This window comes from Lepidochelys olivacea (assembly GCF_965140295.1).
Source record: "Lepidochelys olivacea isolate rLepOli2 genome assembly, chromosome: 2".
In the NCBI taxonomy this organism is placed as follows: Eukaryota; Metazoa; Chordata; order Testudines; family Cheloniidae; genus Lepidochelys; species Lepidochelys olivacea.
The window spans coordinates 145,381,209-145,398,855 of NC_140412.1; positions in this window are offsets into that span (position 1 = coordinate 145,381,209).

Sequence of the window (17,647 nt, forward strand, 5' to 3'; positions counted from 1 at the left end):
TACCACATTTTAAGGTTGTGGCAGTGTATGGACTAGATGCATGAAAAGATTATGTATGTATGGTGGAATGTTGCACTGTAAGAAAATATGAAAATACTGAAAATATGTTGTTGACAACACCCTTCTTTCTCTCTGCCCTTTTAACTATCAAGTGGTAATATCCCTTATGCAAATTTTAAACTTCGCTTCCTCTCAAAGAGTCAATAGGCCCATTCTAACAGGTGAGACATCTTGCCTGGGAAGCATTAATTAACCTACAGCTAAAATAGACAATTCCCAGGAAAGGAATGATCCTATGCTTGATGAGAAATTTTCCAGTTATTGTTAGTTTTTCAGACCAAAGGCTCCATAATTTACTCGTGGATAGGACATCCATCTCTCTTAGCCTAGCCAAGGAGGATCCCCACCAGGCAACAAACAAGAGTCACTGCCCCTTTACCTGTTCAAAATGTCCTATTGTCTCCTATATGTTAATTAAGAACCAGAAGAGAGGGAAAACAAAATGTGGGTTTAAATCAGTTAGGAATAACTTGCTGGTGACTAAAGAATTTGAAACTTCCAGAGGTCAAACTTCGTGATACCTCAAGAAGCCAGTATAATAATAATAATATATTTCTCTCCAACTTAGGAACTGTCCATTTGTTTGAGGCTAAAAATGAAATAGAATTCATTACATGAATCAAACCTGACACTAAAAGAAACATAGAAGAAATTTATTATACACTGAGATCATTTACTGGATATTAATGGAAGCAGCAGAGAAACTAAGAAAGCTAAAACCCAGTTGGCAAATGGCAATAGAAATCAGCTTCAAACAAGCCCTGAAATCAAAGTATACAAAACTGAGGTCACTGTATAGAACCTCAGTTTTTCCAGCAGATTTTTGCTGAACCCTGTAGTAGATAGAGAACCTAAAACATGAGGCTTGGCCTGAGGCCTGAACTAAAGTGATAGATCCTGCTGATATAAAGCAAAGTTACCAAAAGTCAGACTCTGAGCAGAAGTCAGGCCTTGTTATAAAACATGCCTACTTGCAGGTTCACTATCCAATACATTAACTTGTCAAGAAAAGGGACATTGCAAAAACACAAGCATTCCTAGGCATTAAGTATTCACATAAACACATTCCAGAAGGCTAGTATCAGAACACCTTAATACAAGGTTATGGTGTAAGCACACTCCCCAAATATGATACAAGGACACACTGACCCCCTTTTGAAGATAAGGTCAGGATGACAGGGTGATGGATAGATATGTTTTGATTGAACCAACATGTACAAAGTAAAGGGTGGTAACTAACCACAGCAGAGGGACAATACACAACTTGTTTATCAGTATAAAAAGAAGGTCACAGGGTGTGTGTCTTTGGCCTGCTAAGGGTGGAATGGGAAGTCCCACCATTCGCTGCGATGAATCCATTGCACCGGGCATAAATGTGTTAGCGTACCTGTAAGCCTTGAGCCAGGGCATTAGGACCATGCTTCACTGACAATAAACCTGGACGGGTGCCTTTGCTACTGAAATGGGTCTGTGGTCTTTGTGGGCAGTTCAATCGAGGTCTGTTGTGTCAGCTAGCTGTGCTGAGCTGGGACAGCACACAGAAAGAACACAGGTATACAGCCAGTGACTGACTACAAACTCCATACTCAGGATAAAGAAGAGTCGACTGAACCCATAAAGAAGCTAAAGAATCCACAGCGCAACCAACAACTGGACCAGCTGTGTGTAAAGGACTCAACCTTTTTTCCAAGATCAACAGGGTAAGAAAATGTAATGAGATTTCATTTCAAGGATTGTATTTCCTCTTCTGTTCTTTAACATATATAACTGTGGGTTATTTTGCTGAGTCTACTCTCTTTAGTGAGATCTCAAGTAGCCATATTTTGGATTTTAACTAATGCTATACACATGCCCTGCCTTATAAGTCCAAGCACATTGTCTTAAGAGAGGTTTGAACCATAACTTTAAACAATTGTGTTGGATGTTCTAAAATTGCTCCTTTCTGGACAATCCATTCAAATATCAGGGACTATATGCTTAAAAATACCTTAAAGCCAAGTGAATTATTACTTCTTGGAGAAATACTGGAAAGGTATTAAGTACTAAAGAATTGATGATTAATGTCATAAGTAAATGTAATAAAAATCTTGGTGATTTCCATTGTTTGTAGATCTAATTACAGAGACTCAACTGTAGTCTATGACAGGGATGGGCAAACTACAGCACGTGGGCTGCTTCTGGCCCATCAGACATTTTTATCTAGCCCTTGAGCTCCCGCCAGGGAGTGGGATCAGGGACTTGCCCCAATCTGCTTGCCTGAGGAGCAGAGTCGGGGGCTTGCCCTGCTCTGCCTGCCCAGCACTCCACAGCCCCTGACTCACAATTCCACCATCTTCTGGCACGCACAGAGCCACACTGCGCAGGTACGACTTCACCACACTGTTTCTGGGATCAGAATCCCACCCTTACGCAGTAGCCCCCCCTTGGCAGCAGTGTGCCCAATCTCCTCCCAGTCTCCTGTGGCCCCACCCTTGAGAGCTTTGAAGCTGCCCAGGGGCCACACCCATCACAGCTGGGTTTCCTCCACCCATGGCAGTGCCTGGTATGACCACCTTGGTGTCACTGCTGGCAGGGCCCCTAGGAGTCCCTAGTACCGCTCCTGTAGAGCCCACCCCTGCCATATCCTGTGAGTCCCCCCTCCCCCTCCTTGGTAACATCCCTTATAGAGCCCCCCATGCTGCACCCCATAGAGTCCCCCACCCCCACTGGGCATTCATGGCCCACCATACAATTTCCGTACCCACAGGCAGCCCTCAGGTCAAAAAGTTTGCCCACCCCTGGTCTATGACAATTGCTTATTTGTCTGTTCAATACGTGTCTAAAGTATTGGTTGTGTGTACATTTGCTTAATGGACTGTTGATTGTATGTCAATGTGGTTCTGTCTAGTTAATAAACTGATGATTGTTTAAGAATAACCGAATGTTCTGATTTGAGAAACACTGTTCAATTTCAAAGTTGACCTGAAAATAACCTAGCATTAAAATGACTAAGCTAATGCTCCCTGGCCTCAGTAAAAAGGTGATTATCCTGTTAGATTCCATTCTAACATTGACTACAGTGTTCATCTTATTGGCAAATCTGGTTTTAGATTTCAGTTCTGACACCTCAGAAAATCCACACATTGACCCTCTTTCACACTTATAGCAGCTATTCCGTGTTAGCGACTCTACACAACAGTTCTTTGGAGGGGAACAGAAAAATAATTGCAGGAGGGACTTTTTTGTAGCAAAATGTAATAACTCAAAGATGAATTTAGGCAGGTGTCTTCTATTGTTGCAAAAGGCTCTGTGGGAGCTTCAATGACCACAAGTGATTAGAAAAGCACAGTGCCCTCTTACACATGATGGGGTCTGGGTTCAGTGCTGGCACAAAGGATAGTGATAGTTACTGAATCACCTATAGCATATGGATTTGTGTGGAGGATCTTCCATACTAGTAATCTCCAGGCTTGGCTCTGATTTGCTAATGAGAGCTGACTAACTTATAATACAAGTTGTTCCGACTGTAGGCATCTTTCTCATGAAGAAAACCAGGGATATTTTTCACCTTTCCATGTACTGTATGTAGGCCTTGACAGGATCATAAATAGCAAAGAAAATGCTTCACTGGGATATATAAGGACTCCTCTTGTCATAGCAACAATCACCTTCCTTCTTTTACTTTCCCAAAACAGGAACAGACATGTTAATCGATGCACAATGTAAACCTATTTAAACTGTTGAAATTTACAACAATACAGTCCTTTGTGAGCAAATGGGTAGGGAGGGGCAAAAGTAGGTGGATCAATGGCTCTATCCCCGCCTACATAACTGCCGGTTCGGGTTGCCAGGTGTCTGATTTTCGGCTAGAATGCCTGGTCGAAAAGGGAGCCTGGCAACTCCGGTCAGCAGTGCTGACCGGGCCATTAAAAGTCTGGTCAGCAGCGTAGTGGGGCTAAGGCAGGCTTCCTACCTGCTATGGCTCTGTGCAGCTCCCAGAAGCAGCAGCATGTCCCCCATTTGGCTCCTAGGAGTAGGGGCAGCCAGGAGGGTCTGCACACTGCCCCCACCCCAAGCATCAGCTCTGCAGCTCCCATTGGCCAGGAACCAAGGCCAATACAAGCTGCGGGGGTGGCACCTGCGGATAGGGCAGCATGAAGAGCCACCTGGCCACGCCTCCACGTAGGAACCAGAATGGGACATGCTGCTGCTTCCCGGAGCTTCTTGACGTAAGCGCTGCGGGAAGCCTGCACCCCGGATCCCCTCCTGTGCCCCAACCACTGCCATAGCCCTGATCCCCCTTCCGCCCTCTGAACCCCTTGATCCCAACCTCGAGCACCCTCCTGTACCCCAAATTCCTCATCCCTGCCCCCCAAGAGCCTGCACCCCCAGCCAGAGCCCTCACCCCCACCTGCACTCCAACCCCCTGAGCCAGTGAGTGAGGGTGGGGAGAGTGAGCAACAGTGGAATGAGGTGAGCAGGAGTGGGGCCTCAGAGCGGGGGGGTGCAGGGTGGGGCCTCGGAGGAGGGGTGGGGTAGGAGGCGGGGCAAGGGTGTTCAGCTTTGTACTAGTAGAAAGTTGACAACCCTACAGCTGGTGGAGCTGGCTGGATGAGGGCTAATGTACCATGTTCCTACCTTCCTCCCCCCTACATATGTACAAGCTGTAGAAGTTTACTCTGGAGGCAAACTACTTCAAAGTGGTGTCATTAAGACACAATTCTTTTCTGGCACTCCTCCTGGGATGGCCCAGCTGTGCACTGCCACTACTCAGGGCTGAACCTTAAGTTTCAATTTAGACCTCAGGAGGCTAATACTTTGAGAAAAGCAGTTTTTAGAAAGGGCTTTGCTGGGGATTTGAGGATGTTTTTTTTAAAAAAATGTTCATCTTTTGGGAACTGATTCATTTTCCTCTTAGACTTGCTCTGTCACAAACTGTGTGATATAAATGTATTCATTAAACTGTTCACATAGCCTAAATTATACCATTCGCACAGCCTACATTTGTAATAGTAGCTATTTTTCAACTTCTTGTCATGATGGAAGACAAGTCAGCAAGACCCAAGAAAAATAGCAAACTCATTAAAGGAAATGGATGAATGCATCAAGATACTGAATGCATGTGCTAATCCATTAACTTCTGTAATTCAGTGATTATTAGTATCAACTTTGTTTTCAAGTTGTGAAAAGTTTATCATTTAAACATCCAATCATCTTTCACAGGGATTATGTTAGTATTGCTGTCACTTAATTCTACTACTTCATATCAGTAAAAACCCATTTTCTCTGTCAAGAGTACTGATTAGATGAATGTTATTGGAAATAAATTGGGAAATATTATTGTAGAAAGAACTAAGGCCTGATTCAAAGTCTGGAGTCAAGGGAGTCTTTTCATTGACTTCTATGGGCTTTGGATCAGGCAAAAGGAAAATCATATATGGTTTGCTAAATATGGGTCAGACTGCAAACACCGTACTCCCATTGAAGAGTAGTTACTCACCAAGCAGTTCTATTGACTTCAGTGGAACTAATTGTGGGATAAAGTGGTCATCCATGTGAATAAAGGATGCAAAATGTAGATGTCTAATTTTAAATATATGACTGAAATTTGTAGTAGAAAGAGAGCCTGAGACATAAAGCCTTGTATCAGAAGCCCAGTGTGAGGCCTAAGGCCTGAGCTAAAATAGTGGGCAGGCTTTGCCGATATAAAGCAAAGTTAGCAAAAATCTGCTATGAGCAGATGTCAGCGTCTGCCTGCTTGCAAACTCTCAGAACCTGGCAAGACCAGGACTGGTATTGCAAAAATAAACACATTCCTGAGAAGTGCTATGCACAGGACACTCAGGCAAACACATTCCAGTAGGATGGTACCAGAACACCCTGATTCCAAGTATGGTACAAACACACAACCTAAAGATAACGAGAACACTCTGTCCCCTCCTAAAGATAAGGTCAGGATGACAGTGTGATGGATAGAGATGTTTTGATCAAACCAACATGTACAAGGTAATGGTTGGTAATAAATCACATCAGGGGGCAAAAACTATGTCTGAGGGGCAATATGTAATTTGTTTGCATTAGTGTAACAATCACCTTCCTTCCTTCAATAAAATGGAGTCTCAGAGGGCGTGTCTTTGGCTGGCCTAGAGGATAATGGAAAGTCCCTCAGCTAACTGAGCTAGTCCATTGCAATGGGCATACATGTGTTAGTGTACCTGTAACCATTGAGCCAGGGCATTAGGACGAAACTCCGGTACGAAACTGCAGAAAAACCTGAGTGTCTCTGGATTAAGTTTAGAAGTGTGTGCAACAAGAGTGATGTAGTGGTGGGAGTCTGCTATAGACCACCGGACCAGGGGGATGAGGTAGATGAGGCTTTCTTCCGGCAGCTCACGGAAGCTACTAGATCGCATGCCCTGATTCTCATGGGTGACTTTAATTTTCCTGATATCTGCTGGGAGAGCAATACAGCGGTGCATAGACAATCCAGGAAGTTTTTGGAAAGCGTAGGGGACAATTTCCTGGCGCAAGTGCTAGAGGAGCCAACTAGGGGGGGCGCTTTTCTTGACCTGCTGCTCACAAACCGGGTAGAATTAGTGGGGGAAGCAAAAGTGGATGGGAATCTGGGAGGCAGTGACCATGAGTTGGTTGAGTTCAGGATCCTGACGCAGGGAAGAAAGGTAAGCAGCACGATACGGATCCTGGACTTCAGGAAAGCAGACTTCGACTCCCTCAGGGAACGGATGGCCAGGATTCCCTGGGGGACTAACATGAAGGGGAAAGGAGTCCAGGAGAGCTGGCTGTATTTCAAGGAATCCCTGTTGAGGTTACAGGGACAAACCATCCCAATGAGTCCAAAGAATAGTAAATATGGCAGGCGACCAGCTTGGCTTAATGGTGAAATCTTAGCAGATCTTAAACATAAAAAAGAAGCTTACAAGAAGTGGAAGGTTGGACATATGACCAGGGAACAGTATAAAAATATTGCTCGGGCATGTAGGAATGTTATCAGGAGGGCCAAATCGCACCTGGAGCTGCAGCTAGCCAGAGATGTCAAGAGTAACAAGAAGGGTTTCTTCAGGTATGTTGGCAACAAGAAGAAAGCCAAGGAATGTGTGGGCCCCTTACTGAATGAGGGAGGCAACCTAGTGACAGAGGATGTGGAAAAAGCTAATGTACTCAATGCTTTTTTTGCCTCTGTTTTCACTAACAAGGTCAGCTCCCAGACTGCTGCGCTGGGCATCACAAAATGGGGAAGAGATGGCCAGCCCTCTGTGGAGATAGAGGTGGTTAGGGACTATTTAGAAAAGCTGGACGTGCACAAGTCCATGGGGCCGGACGAGTTGCATCCGAGAGTGCTGAAGGAGTTGGCGGCTGTGATTGCAGAGCCATTGGCCATTATCTTTGAAAACTCGTGGGGAACCGGGGAAGTCCCGGATGACTGGAAAAAGGCTAATGTAGTGCCAATCTTTAAAAAAGGGAAGAAGGAGGATCCTGGGAACTACAGGCCAGTCAGCCTCACTTCAGTCCCTGGAAAAATCATGGAGCAGGTCCTCAAAGAATCAATCCTGAAGCACTTGCATGAGAGGAAAGTGATCAGGAACAGCCAGCATGGATTCACCAAGGGAAGGTCATGCCTGACTAATCTAATCGACTTTTATGATGAGATTACTGGTTCTGTGGATGAAGGGAAAGCAGTGGATGTATTGTTTCTTGACTTTAGCAAAGCTTTTGGCACAGTCTCCCACAGTATTCTTGTCAGCAAGTTAAGGAAGTATGGGCTGGATGAATGCACTACTAGGTGTGTAGAAAGCTGGCTAGATTGTCGGGCTCAGCGGGTAGTGATCAATGGCTCCATATCTAGTTGGCAGCCGGTATCAAGTGGAGTACCCCAAGGGTCGGTCCTGGGTCCGGTTTTGTTCAATATCTTCATAAATGATCTGGAGGATGGTGTGGATTGCACTCTCAGCAAATTTGCGGATGATACTAAACTGGGAGGAGTGGTAGATACGCTGGAGGGGAGGGATAGGATACAGAAAGACCTAGACAAATTGGAGGATTGGGCCAAAAGAAATCTGATGAGGTTCAATAAGGAGAAGTGCAGGGTCCTGGACTTAGGACGGAAGAACCCAATGCACAGCTACAGACTAGGGACCGAATGGCTAGGCAGCAGTTCTGTGGAAAAGGACCTAGGGGTGACAGTGGACGAGAAGCTGGATATGAGTCAGCAGTGTGCCCTTGTTGCCAAGAAGGCCAATGGCATTTTGGGATGTATAAGTAGGGGCATAGCGAGCAGATCGAGGGACGTGATCATTCCCCTCTATTCGACATTGGTGAGGCCTCATCTGGAGTACTGTGTCCAGTTTTGGGCCCCACACTTCAAGAAGGATGTGGATAAATTGGAGAGAGTCCAGCGAAGGGCAACAAAAATGATTAGGGGACTGGAACACATGAGTTATGAGGAGAGGCTGAGGGAGCTGGGATTGTTTAGCCTGCAGAAGAGAAGAATGAGGGGGGATCTGATAGCTGCTTTCAACTACCTGAAAGGGGGTTCCAAAGAGGATGGCTCTAGACTGTTCTCAATGGTAGCAGATGACAGAACGAGGAGTAACGGTCTCAAGTTGCAGTGGGGGAGGTTTAGATTGGATATTAGGAAAAACTTTTTCACTAAGAGGGTGGTGAAACACTGGAATGCGTTACCTAGGGAGGTGGTAGAATCTCCTTCCTTAGAGGTTTTTAAGGTCAGGCTTGACAAAGCCCTGGCTGGGATGATTTAACTGGGAATTGGTCCTGCTTTGAGCAGGGGGTTGGACTAGATGACCTTCTGGGGTCCCTTCCAACCCTGATATTCTATGATTCTATGACCATGCTTCATTGACAATAAACCTGACCTAGTGCCTTTGTACCTTAATGGATCTTCTGGTCATTGGGAGGTTCGGTCATTGGGTGGTTTGCTGCTGTGCCAGCTACCTGCACAGAGCTGGGACAGCACATAGGGAGAATGCACACATGCAGCCAAACTTCTACAAAAAAAGTAAGTCTGCCACCCTTATTCACTTTGAGTTGTACCTTACTTTGTGAGTTGTTCCACTGATTTTGTTACTCAGCATGAGTAAGAGGGGTAGAAGCTAACCCTTTGATTAAATTTTGTAAATTCATAGCCGGTTTGTAAATATAGGTCAGAGTCTGCCATCCTTACAACTAAGGAATAATATTAGTGGGGATACTTATGGAGTAAGATACTGCTGTATGAATATGGTCCAGATTCTGAAATGCTTACGCACTTTGAATTTCACCTTACTCCATGAGTTTGTTTTTAAGAGACCAGCAAAAAGCCAAAACTAATCAATTAAAATGTATGTGAGAAACACCACAACCCCAGTCATCAGCATCAGCAGAGTAGGTTTTTCCTTTTTCTTTGTCAGACAATCAATGTCACATTCAAAACAAACCAACATTGAATCTGGTACACAATTTGCTTATTTATATCTACAGTTAGTCAGTGTGGATGTATATGTGTTTGCTTTTATTAAAATAATACTACTTCATCGAGATGTAAAAGAAACAAATAATAGATGCATGCAACCCAGTAGGCTTTATCTTAATGCAAATCAGTATTCTTCATCCACCAAGTTCTAAAATCAAGTGAATAATATTAGCATTCATCAGAATTCCAGTCTTTTTACTGCTGAGATTAATATTACATTATAACATGATAGTGTATCACACAGTTCAGCTGACGCAAATGCTCTTTACATTGTGTACTACATTGTGTTCATGGACTATTATACTGACATGGAACAATTTTATTTTCTAGAAAGTGATTATTGTTGTTGTAGTGAATTATTATCTGAAAGAAATTTAAAATAGCCAAATCAGAATTTTTTTTAAACGTCACTTTTTTTTGCTCAAAAACTAGACTATTGGGTCAATGGGACTGCTTCCATACTTAAGGTTAAAAATGTGCTTACATGTTTTGCTGGACAGGTACCAAGAGAACAACTCTGACTGCTGACAGAGTTCTGAACAGCATTGCATGAAACATGCTTTTTCAGGCAGGGTTTGGAGCTGGGAGAGGAGCAGCACAACCTGGGGAGTTTCTGATCAGCTCCCACTCCTCACACAAAGGGAGACTTCCATCTATTTTGGGATCTAGAATGTGACTGGGGAAAGCCAGTCCTGCAGAGAACAGGAATCAGGTATCAGATAACCAACCTGGTGCTGGCTACCCACAGCCAGGCGAGACCTCCACAGGTCTCCAGACTAGGGAGCCTTTAGAGGACCCTATCCCTACTCGGGGTGATGACTCTCTGAAGGAACTCCTTTCTTTTGCTTTAAGCCTGCCAATGTTCACAGCATTGCAACACTTGTCACAGGACTTATCCTCAGCCTCCCATCAGCCTGGAATGGTTCTAGGGAATGAGCTGGGGGGCGGGGGGAGGGTCTGAGTACAATGGTGAATGCAGGGAGGTGGGGAATTTATTATACTGTTAATGTTTTAACATTGTAGTTTATCCTTTTCCTCCCTTAGAGCTGGTTTTTCCTGTTCCCAATAAAGTCCTGTGTGTTACATTGTTCTTTTTGAGTGTGCCAATTCATTGGCTGGGGTTTGTGGCAATGTATTGTGGTGTTCATGTACTGGGTTATACTCTTTGTGACCAGCCTAATAGTATTAGTTATTTCCCCAAAGGACAGCACCCCTTTTGTGAAAATGTCCTTTCCCCTTTGATCAAACTGGGATCCTTCAGCATAATGTTATTGATGGAACCCTGTCAACCATGGAGGAGAAGAGCTAAAGGGACAAGATATTACTACATTTTCTTTCAATCCATTTCTTCCTGTTGAAAAACTGACAAACATGACAGCAGCCTTAAATTACTTTTCACAAGCTGAGCCATTGCTGACCAGAATTGTTGAAAACTAGGTGAGCTTCTCCCTGCAACGTTACAGCACCATGTTTTTTAGTGGTTTACTATCTGTGCCAAAATAAATATTAGAACTATGTGGGCTTTGCTAAATGAGTGAGTTCTTATGCAATAATAATTAATATAGTAATAAATGAGAACATTAAAATATAGCATTAATTTTTGATTCAAGATCTTTACTAGACTTCAAAAAACTGAAATAGGCATATATCTGAGATCAAAAAATGTTAGAGATGTAACATGGAAAATGTTGACTTAATATACTATAAAATAGTTTATATCTACAAATATACTAGAAATCTATATAATAAAAGGTGAATGAACTGTATGGTTCTGAATATATATTCTCTATTGCAGTTCAGGATGGTTTACTCGACTATCCCTTCAGACGATTATTCTTTATCTTCTCACAAACAAATATATGCATATTCTTTTTTATATTGCAGTTCTGTCAGTCATGAGGCATTGCAAATAAGGAAAGGTCTTGATGGTACATGGATTTCAGAAGTCTCACAGCAAGCCATCAATGAAGAACTAGTTCATAGATAGAGAATAAGACTTTTTTAAAAAAAGTCTTGACAAAATATAATGGAATAAAACCTACTGTTCCTTTTAATTTTTCTCTCTGTAGGCTACATTGTTCCTTGGGACACAACGCTGAGCAAGGAGTAGTGTAAAAACTGCACCATCTCTGGAATACATCAAGAGTAAATTATGACTCACAAATTCCCCTCAGAGGAACAATTCTCACCCTGCTTGCTCCATGGAAGTAGTAATTTGCTGCTGACCTATACCAACAGTAAACTATAATCTCCCTGCTTAGGCATTGCCCATCCCTTGTTACTCCCTACCCATTCCCTGCCTGCCTGTTCTGGACACAAGGTTCTTACTCCTCTGCACAGGTATATAGTCCAAGTCACAGTTGACTCCTTTGTTTGTAACGCTGTGGTCCTATTCCAGCTTGGCTTAACAGTGAAATCCTTGCTGATCTTAAACACAAAAAAGAAGCTTACAAGAAGTGGAAGACTGGACAATTGACCAGGAAGGAGTATAAAAATATTGCCCAGGCATGCAGAAGTGAAATCAGGAAGGCCAAATCAGACTTGGAGTTGCAGCTAGCAAGGGATGTTATGAGTAACAAGAAGGGTTTATTCAGGTATGTTAGCAACAAGAAGAAAGTCAAGGAAAGTGTGGGCCCCTTACTGAATGGGGGAGTTCAACCTAGTGACAGAGGACATGGAAAAAGCTAATGTACTCAATTTTTGCCTCTGTCTTCACGAACAAGGTTAGCTCCCAGACCACTGCACTGGGCAGCACAGCATGGGGAGGAGGTGACAGTCCTCTGTGGAGAAAGAACTGGTTCGGGACTATTTAGAAAAGCTGGACGAGCACAAGTCCATGGGGCCAGATGCTCTGCATCCGAGAGTGCTAAAGGAGTTGGCGGATGTGATTGCAGAGCCATTGGCCATTATCTCTAAAAACTCATGGTGCTCGGGGGAGGTCCCGGTCAACTGGAAAAAGGCTAATGTAGTGCCCATCTTTTAAAAAAGGGAAGAAGGAGAATCCAGGGAACTACAGGCCAGTCAGCCTCACATCACTCCCCAGAAAAATCATGGAGCAGGTCCTCAAGGAATCAATCCTGAAGCACTTACATGAGAGGAAAGTGATCAGGAACAGTCAGCATGGATTCACCAAGGGCAAGTCAGGCCTGACTAATCTAATTGCCTTCTATGATGAGATAACTGGCTCTGTGGATGAGGGGAAAGCAGTGGATGTGCTATTCCTTGCCTTTAGCAAATCTTTTCACACGGTCTCCTATAGTATTCTTGCCAGCAAATTAAAGAAGTATGGGCTGGATGAATGGACTATAAGGTGGATAGAGAGCTGGCTAGATCGTCAGGCTCAACAGGTAGTGATTAACGGCTATATGTCTACTTGGCAGCTGGTATCAAGCGGAGTGCCCCAAGGGTCGGTCCTGGGTCCGGTTTTGTTCAATATCTTCATTAATGATCTGGATGATGGGATGGATTGGACCCTCAGCAAGTTTGCAGATGACACTAAATTGGGAGGAGTGGTAGATATGCTGGAGGGTAGGGATAGGATACAGAGGGACCTAGACAAATTAGAGGATTGGGCCAAAAGAAATCTGATGAGGTTCAACAAGGACAAGTGCAGAGTCCTGCATTTAGGATGGAAGAATCCCATGCACCGCTACAGACTAGGGACAGAGTGGCTAGGCAGCGGTTCTGCAGAAAAGGACCTAGGAATTATGGTGGATGAGAAGCTGGATATGAGTCAACAGTGTGCTCCTGTTGCCAAGAAGGCTAACGGCATTTTGGGCTGTATAAGTAGGGGCATTGCCAGCAGATCGAGGGACGTGATCGTTCCCCTCTATTCTGCATTGGTGAGTCCTGATCTGGAGTACTGTGTCCAGTTTTGGGCCCCACACTACCAGAAGGATGTGGAAAAATTGGAAAGCATCCAGTGGAGGGCAACAAAAATGATTAGGGGACTGGAGCACATTATTTATGAGGAGAGGCTGAGGGAACTGGGAATATTTAGTCTGCAGAAGAGAAGAATGTGGGGGGATTTGATAGTTGCTTTCAACTATCAGCCCACTATCTGAAAGGGGGTTCCAAAGAGGATGGATCTAGACTGTTCTCAGTGGTAGCAGATGATAGAACAAGGAGTAATGGTCTCAAGTTACAGTGAGGGAGGTTTAGATTGGATATTAGGAAAAACTTTTTCACTAGGAGGGTGATGAAGTACTGGAATGGGTTACCTCGGGAGGTGGTGAAATCTCCTTTCTTTGAGGTTTTTAATTTAGTTGTGGATTGGTCCTGCTTTGAGCAGGGGGTTGGAGTAGATGACCTCCTGAGGTTCCTTCCAACCTTGATATTCTATGATTGAGTATCAGAGGGGTAGCCATGTTAGTCTGGATCTGTAAAAGCAGCAAAGAGTCCAGTGGCACGTTATAGACTAACAGACGTGCCGGAGCATAAGCTTTCGTGGGTGAATACCCACTTCATTGGATGCATGTAGTGGAAATTTCCAGAGGCAGGTATAAATATGCAAGCAAGAATCAGGCTAGGGATAACGAGGTTAGTTCAATCAGGGAGGAAGAGGCCCTTTTCTAGTGGTTGAGGTGTGAACACCAAGGGAGGAGAAACTGCTTTTGTAGTTGGCTAGCCATTCACAGTCTTTGTTTAATCCTGAGCTGATGGTGTCAAATTTGCAAATGAACTGAAGCTCAGCAGTTTCCCTTTGAAGTCTGGTCCTGAAGTTTTTTTGCTGCAGGATGGCTACCTTTAAATCTGCTATTGTGTGTCCAGGGAGGTTGAAGTGTTCTCCTACAGGTTTTTGTATATTGCCATTCCTAATATCTGATTTGTGTCCATTTATCCTTTTATGTAGGGACTGTCCAGTTTGGCCGATGTACATAGCAGAGGGGCATTGCTGGCACATGATGGCGTAGATTACATTGGTGGACATGCAGGTGAATGAACCGGTGATGGTGTGGCTGATCTTGGTGCTCATATCTCAACTGCTAGAAGAGGGCCTCATCCTCCCTGATTCAACTAACCACGTTATCCCTAGCCTGATTCTTGCTTGCATATTTATACCTGCCTCTGGAAATTTCCACTACATGCATCCGACGAAGTGGGTATTCACCCATGAAAGCTTATGCTCCAATACGTCCGTTAGTCTAGAAAGTGCCACAGAACTCTTTGCCACTTTTATGATTGAGCAGATCACTATGATGCTGCTTCTACACTTGTTTCATAAGGAAATGCTTAAAAATGAAAACCAAAAATTATGGCCCTAATTATCCCCTCGCACAGGAGTATTTCAAGAGTATTTTCAAATAACTTCAATTGAGTTACACTGGTGAAAAACTGGAGTGAGAGGAAATGTAGGCCAAATATTCTTATCACAGTGATTTCATTGTGAAAATCTTTGATTGGCAGGATTTTTTGATTCCTGCCATGAGGGTAAATGCATATTGATTAATATTCTAGATCATTCACTTCTCACTGCAAGAGGAAGAGTCTGAGTAGCCCATCAGTCTCACACAACTGAGCTGGCCACTACTTGTGCCAGCAAGTCACTGAGAGGACATTCCATAGAAGGAACAGCTGCTGAAGCAAGAAGAAATAAACACCTTCTGGGTTATGCAGTTATGCAGAAACCATGGATCATATATAAATGTTTGGATGGTACAATAGCTTCAGTACACTTACTCATAGACACCCAAAATGTTTGAAACTATTGCTTTTTTTCTAACGTGGTCTGTCCCATCCCTACATTACATAAAAAAGGAGTGCACAAAAATGGGATAGATGCCATTTTGCTATGAAAAGCGATTGTTGAAATAACGGTCCTTGGTTACCATCTCTGTGACATCTATATCTATTTTGCACCATTTACAAATGAAACAATGCTTTTTCCAACTGCCAGCTTAACGATTTGAGAGTCAAACTAAGTTTATTTTGGCTGGTGCATTAACATCAATAAAGGTTTTGCAGCTGAAACATTCTGTTGGTGGTGTGTGAACCAGAACAGAAACCAGCTCACTCCCCTTAAGATGTATAAGCTCTTCAGGGCAAACAGGAGTAAAAAACATGGTAGCAAAAAATTCTGAGAAAAAATTGATATGCAGAGGGAATTGCAGAAGGGTGCAAGGTAACTGGAGTCAAGATGAATTTGTATTTGAGGCTGGATTAGCTTGGGTTGTGCATGCCATGCAGGATTCAATTTATGAATGCATTTGAAAACTCAACCTTTAGTTTAGTTTGCAAGCATTACAATCAAACCAAACCTTGCAGGTTTACTTGGAGGTTCCAACAAACTTCCAAGGGAAATTCCACACAGCTGGCCATTACTGCCTCTTCCCCTCTTCAACAAGTACTCAACTCTTTCATTTTACCTTAGATGTGTGCAGGAGAGGGAGTTGGGATTTATAGATTGGGAAAGGGAGTAAGGGAAGCCAGTTCACAAGAGAGGTTTACCAGCTTCCTGGCCTTGCTAACAGCCTAAGCTAATGGTCCCTGAACTTCAGAAAAAATGGTCTAAGATTCATGACTGCATCAACCTTCAAATCTAAGACTGCTTAAGCGGTTCAATGCAAATATTTCACACATCTCTAGTGCCATAGCAGACATCTTAATCCTTAAAATAGAGAGTATCAGTGACTGAAAATAGGGAAGAGGGGTGAAAAAAAGGAATACATGTTTCTGAGTTAAAAAGTGAAGACTCTTCAGCGCTCACAAACATCTATGGCTGTTGCCAAATGTAGCTCTGAAAAAATGTTGTCAACTAAAGCAACGCTGAAAGAAGTTGCCCTTTCACTGCTTTCATAAATTTGCAGGGGAGGGGGGAGATTATTCCACCCAGTACTATTCTGTGACTTTTGCTTGAAGCAGAAACTGCTATTCCCTTTGTAAAACAAAGATATTTGACTGTGGAAGGAAGGACTGAAGGTCACATAATGACAATGCTTTAGCTTATTCATATACAAAAAATATCTATCTATATCTTATCCACTGTAATCAAATTAATTCACATTTATTCACAAAAGGGGAGTCTTGAAGATGGAAGTTGAGTTTGAGGAAATTAAGAGGAAAATTGGCTGGTTATTTTTTAAAAATAGGTGTAAAAAGCACATACTTTATTGACAGATCCTACAAGTGGAACCATTTATGTCAATGGAGCTCCACATGGGTATACCCCCAGGGAATTAATGGTGGAATTAAGGTTTTAGGGTGTGTTTTTTTAAGGATTAAATATTCTACATGCCTTTTCTTTCTGATGGAGATAGGAAAGTGTGAGCTGCAGTGAGAAATAAATTATAGTCTATGGAGACTGTGACAGGGAAGGATGTTAGGAGATTAAGAGAATCAGAATGAAGGTCCCAGAAAATCATAGCAAAGTACAAAGTTGAATTAAGAGGGAGGACGAGTATCATTCTGAATCAGTTATAGGAACAGAAGATATATGGATGTCAGTGAAGATATTTTTTCTACCATGCAGAGATGTGTGCAGTAGTAGTACTCATCCAATATCACCATTTCTTACTTGTGTGGGCTAAGCCAAGTCAGTTTGCTGAGCGTTGCTGAAGGATGGACAAGAAAATAGCAAATCTTGGAAAACTCATGGAGATCAGGGGAGGTCCTGGAAGACTGGAAAAAGGCAAATATAGTGCCCATCTTTATAAAAGGGAAAAAGGATAATCCAAGGAACTACAGACCGGTCAGCCTCACCTCAGTCCCTGGAAAAAATCATGGAGCAGGTCCTCAAGGAATCCATTTTAGCACTTGGAGGAGAGGAAGGTGATGAAGAACAGTCAACATTGATTCACCAATGGCAAGTCATGCCTGACCAACCTGATTGCCTTCTATGATGAGATAACTGGCTCTGTGGATATGGGGAAAGCAGTGGACATGATATACCTTGACTTTAGCAAAGCTTTTGACAAGGTCTCCCATAGTATTCTTGCCAGCAAATTAAAAAAGTGTGAATTGGATGAATGAACTATAAGGTGGATAGAAAGCTGGCTAGATCATCAGGCTCAACAGGTGGTGATCAATGGTTCGATGTCTAGTTGGCAGCCAGTATCAAGTGTAGTGCTCCAGGGGTCTGTCCTGGGGCCAGTTTTGTTCAACATCTTCATTAATGATCCAGAT